Genomic DNA, 5,287 nt, shown 5'->3' with positions numbered 1-5,287 from the left:
GTGGAGGAGGGGTCCTGAGCCTGCAGGTGGAGGAGTCTCCTGAGCCTGCAGGAGGAGGAGTCTCCTGAGCCTGCAGGAGGAGGAGTCTCCTGAGCCTGCCGGAGGAGGAGTCTCCTGAGCCTGCAGGAGGAGGAGTCCTGAGCCTGCAGGAGGAGGAGTCCTGAGCCTGCAGGAGGAGGAGTCCTGAGCCTGCAGGAGGAGGAGTCCTGAGCCTGCAGGAGGAGGAGTCCTGAGCCTGCAGGAGTCCTGAGCCTGCAGGAGTCCAGAGCCTGCAGGAGGAGGAGTCCAGAGCCTGCAGGAGTCCAGAGCCTGCAGGAGTCCAGAGCCTGCAGGAGTCCAGAGCCTGCAGGAGTCCAGAGCCTGCAGGAGTCCAGAGCCTGCAGGAGTCCAGAGCCTGCAGGAGTCCAGAGCCTGCAGGAGTCCAGAGCCTGCAGGAGTCCTGAGCCTGCAGGAGGAGGAGCCTGCAGGAGGAGGAGTCCCAGGTTTTTCTGATTCACACGTGTCACTTTGGGTCCATTTCATTTCGTTCTGTTCCGTTGAATCAGGACTTGGGCCACGCCACACTATTGGGCACAAAAATGTTAGATTTAATTTAGATTTGAACAGATTTATTTTCCTTTATTCTGCTGTAAAAGAAAAAGTAGCTTTGGTCCCACACGTGTTAAATGACGACAGTTTTGTTTAATTCCACCGTCGATCATTGTCACTTTTACAGTCTGAAAAATGCATATCATGGTTTGTACAGTGTATGTTTAATGTTGATTCACGTCACATTTAAAGCTTAATTTGAAGTGTTTACAGTATTACAGAAGTACTGCCCAGGGCCCTTTGGAAATCGAAGTATACAAAACGAGTATTCTGTAGTTAAGCATGTTCGTATTTCTTTGGTCAAATCACATATGGAATCTATGCCACTTTTCTTTTTGGAATCATATTTTCTCTCCTTTATCAGTGCTTATCAGTGCATATCAGTGGCTTTTATGGATGGGAAATCAGACCTGGGCATCAATATTTAGTGAATAATAGAAAAGTGAAAAAAAAATCTGGCCAAGTGGCTGAGGGAGAAGAAGAATCATGCTTCCTGTGCAGTTTCGTCCAGCGGCCTGTAGAGGTCACTAAACACAATGAGTTCAGCCAAACTTCAGCAGCAGAAGTGAGGGAAAAACCGTCTTATTTGGATATATTTTACAACAATTTGAATATAATTGTGACACGCGGTCATTTTCGATTGTATTGGTCACAGATTGCCTTGGTTGCCCTGACGACACGACACTAGTGCATGCGAATACCTTCTATTCGTTTGGCAAGTCCTAATCCAGCAGTAAGTTTTCTGAACTGTTCCAAAACTGCTTCTCCAGAATGTTCCACGTGTTAGTTTGTTTTGGATTGTTTTTTGGCCACAAACATTTCAAAACTGAAGCCACAGTTTGAGCTTCAGACATTATGAATATTTCTTTCAAACTGAAATATTATCCCACTTGACTCCGCCCTGTCGCGATTTGTATCTAGACACATTTCTAGCATGTTTTTTTTTTACTTTTCTTTTCTTAAAAACCTATAAATACATTTGACAGACATGATCCTTATTTATTTATTTATTTAGTTTTACTGATCAGTCTTGTAAAATCCACGATGCTGGTACGAACGTCCTGAAGCCGCCACGAACCGTGCAGAATCCCCGTAGAGTCCGCTCGGTTTGAACGGGCCGATAAAACGATGTCGTTTGTTTTCTGCAGAGAGATGGACGACGCCCTGTAACCGGAAGCTTTTAGATCCAAGAAAAGAGTTTGACAAATGCAGCGGTGCAGAGATTTATGAAATAAGCCTTAAACCGTTCCAAACTAGACGATATGATTAATAACGCCAATAATTGACAAGAGTCACAAAATCCCTAATTGAAGCCAAAGAATACGGTGTAAATACCGTATTTTCCCCACTATAAGGCGCACTTAAAAGCCTTTAATTTTCTCATAAGACGGCAGTGCCCCTTAAAGCCTTATATATGGATGAATTCTGGTTGTGCTCACTGACAGAGTGATTTTGTCTGGTACATGTTTTGTTTCGCTTATATACGAAAAATGATTGAAAATCCAGTGCGCCTTATAGTGCGGAAACTACGGTATGTTTGCTTTTGTCCTGTTCAGTTTGGCGGCGTCTCCATCTCACTGTCAGAGGCGATAGAGGAATCGTAAAGCTGTTTGATTTGCATTATTGAGCCCATTCTCACCCATTTGTCCAACACTAACTCAAATAAACATGTTCCCCTAAAGACGATAAATATGTCATGACTTTATTCAGTCTGTTTGTGGTGGTTTTACATGGGGGCCAGGGGGAGGGGCCAGGGGTGACACGGGGGGTGGGGCCAGGGGCGGCACAGTCACACTTTCACTTCCGCTGAGTTAATTTAATATCTTTAAGTATGGTTTGTTGGAGAATGTTGCCATAAATATATTTTTTTTTAAATCTTTGTCTGCTCTCCTTGTCTTCTTTCCTCTCCTCTCCTTGTCTCCTCTCCTCTCCTTGTCTCTCCTCTCTTTTCCTCTCATCTCCCAGTCTCCTTTCCTCTCCCTTCCTCTTATATATATATATATATATATATATATATATATATATATATATATATATATATATATATATATATATATATATATATAGATATATATATAGATATATAGATATAGATATATAGATATAGATATATAGATATAGATATATAGATATATATATATATATATATATCTATATATATATATATATATATATAGATATATATATATATATATATATATCTATATATATATATATATATAGATATATATATATATATATATATATATATATCTATATATATATATATATATATATATATATATATATCTATATATATATATATATATATATCTATATATATATATATATATATATCTATATATATATATATATATATATATATCTATATATATATATATATATATATATATCTATATATATATATATATATATATATATATATATATATATATATATATATATCTATATATATCTATATATATCTATATATATCTATATATATATATATATATATATATATATATATATATATATATATATCGCTCTCGCTCTCTCTCGATATATATCAAAATGAGAAAATATGACAGTATAATATGTAAACTAATTAATACTTACTAAAGAATGACTGTTACATGAGTGCTCCACGTGGGCTTGATCACGTGCACATAAAGGGATCATGTGTCCATTTTTTACTGAATAATTTGCACATTATTACAACCGTTCATTCCAGTGACTGAGCTCCTGTCGCCCTCTGCTGGACGCGCTGCGAACTGCACTGGCCTCTTCCTTTTGCAGCAGCCGCAGGTGGAAACAGCAGCTGCTCCAGGCGCTCTGACCCCACGGCGCTCTGACCCATGGCGCAATGTTCTGGCGTGACCACAGCAGCATCTGACCCCACAGCGCACTCTGACCCCTGGGGCGGCAGTAGCTCAGTGGTAGAGTGCTTCTTGTGTGAGTGAGAGTGTGACTGGTTCCTTGATGTAAAGTGCCTTAATGGTAGAAAAGCATTACATAAATGTGACCATTTCACATTTCTCGTATCCTCCTCTGCTCTCCCTTTTTCTTCTTGTCTCCTTTTCTCTCCTCTCCTCTTTGTTTTTTCCCCTTCTTTCCTCTTCTCTTTTCCTCTCCTTGTCTTCTCTCCTCTCTCTTTTCCTTACTTCTCCTCTTTGTCTCCTTTCCTTTCCTCTTTGTCTAATTTCCTCTCCTCTCCTTGTCTCCTTTCCTCTCCCTTCCTCTCCTCTCCCCTCCTTGTCTCCTTCCTTCCCTCTCCCTCCTTGCCTGTGTCCTCGCTGTGGGCGTGTCTGTCCCTGCGTCGGTCTCCTGTCCTCTCCTTGTCTCCTCTCCTCTCTCTCCTATCCCTCCTTTCTCTCCTCCCTCCTTTCTCTCCTCTCCCTGTCTCCTCTCCTTTTCTCCTTTCCTCTCCTCTCCTTGTCTCCTCTCTCCTCGTTTCCTCTCTCCTTGTTTCCTCTCCTCTCCTTGTCTCCTTCCCTCTCCTCTCCTTGTCTCCCTTGTCTCCTTCCCTCTCCTTGTCTCCTCTCTCCCTGTCTCCTCTCCTCTCCTTGTCTCCTTCCCTCTCATCTCCCTGTCTCCTCTCCTCTCCTTGTCTCCTTCCCTCTCATCTCCCTGTCTCCTCTCCGCTCCTTGTCTCCTTCCCTCTCCTCTCCTTGTCTCCTCTCCGCTCCTTGTCTCCTTCCCTCTCCTCTCCCTGTCTCCTTCCCTCTCCTCTCCTTGTCTCCCTTGTCTCCTCTCTCCCTGTCTCCTCTCCTTGTCTCCTTACCTCTCCTCTCCTTGTCTCCTCTCCTTCCCTCTCCTCTCCTTCCCTCTCCCTGTCTCCTCTCCTCTCCTTGTCTCCTTCCCTCTCCTCTCCCTGTCTCCTTCCCTCTCCTCTCCTTGTCTCCCTTGTCTCCTCTCTCCCTGTCTCCTCTCCTTGTCTCCTTTCCTCTCCCTTCCTCTCCTCTCCCCTCCTTGTCTCCTTCCTTCCCTCTCCCTCCTTGCCTGTGTCCTCGCTGTGGGCGTGTCTGTCCCTGGGTCGGTCTCCTGTCCTCTCCTTGTCTCCTCTCCCCGCTCTCCTCTCCCTCCTTTCTCTCCTCCCTCCTTTCTCTCCTCTCCCTGTCTCCTCTCCTTTTCTCCTTTCCTCTCCTCTCCTTGTCTCCTCTCTCCTCGTTTCCTCTCTCCTTGTTTCCTCTCCTCTCCTTGTCTCCTTCCCTCTCCTCTCCTTGTCTCCCTTGTCTCCTTCCCTCTCCTTGTCTCCTCTCTCCCTGTCTCCTCTCCTCTCCTTGTCTCCTTCCCTCTCATCTCCCTGTCTCCTCTCCTCTCCTTGTCTCCTTCCCTCTCATCTCCCTGTCTCCTCTCCGCTCCTTGTCTCCTTCCCTCTCCTCTCCTTGTCTCCTCTCCGCTCCTTGTCTCCTTCCCTCTCCTCTCCCTGTCTCCTTCCCTCTCCTCTCCTTGTCTCCCTTGTCTCCTCTCTCCCTGTCTCCTCTCCTTGTCTCCTTACCTCTCCTCTCCTTGTCTCCTCTCCTTCCCTCTCCTCTCCTTCCCTCTCCCTGTCTCCTCTCCTCTCCTTGTCTCCTTCCCTCTCCTCTCCCTGTCTCCTTCCCTCTCCTCTCCTTGTCTCCCTTGTCTCCTCTCTCCCTGTCTCCTCTCCTTGTCTCCTTACCTCTCCTCTCCTTGTCTCCTCTCCTTCCCTCTCCTCTCCTTCCCTCTCCCTGTCTCC

The sequence above is a fragment of the Eucyclogobius newberryi genome, unplaced genomic scaffold, assembly GCF_026437365.1.
Source record: "Eucyclogobius newberryi isolate DKJ021-1_F unplaced genomic scaffold, fEucNew1.0.hap1 SCAF_9, whole genome shotgun sequence".
In the NCBI taxonomy this organism is placed as follows: Eukaryota; Metazoa; Chordata; class Actinopteri; order Gobiiformes; family Gobiidae; genus Eucyclogobius; species Eucyclogobius newberryi.
Note: the sequence above shows the minus strand (reverse complement) of the source record.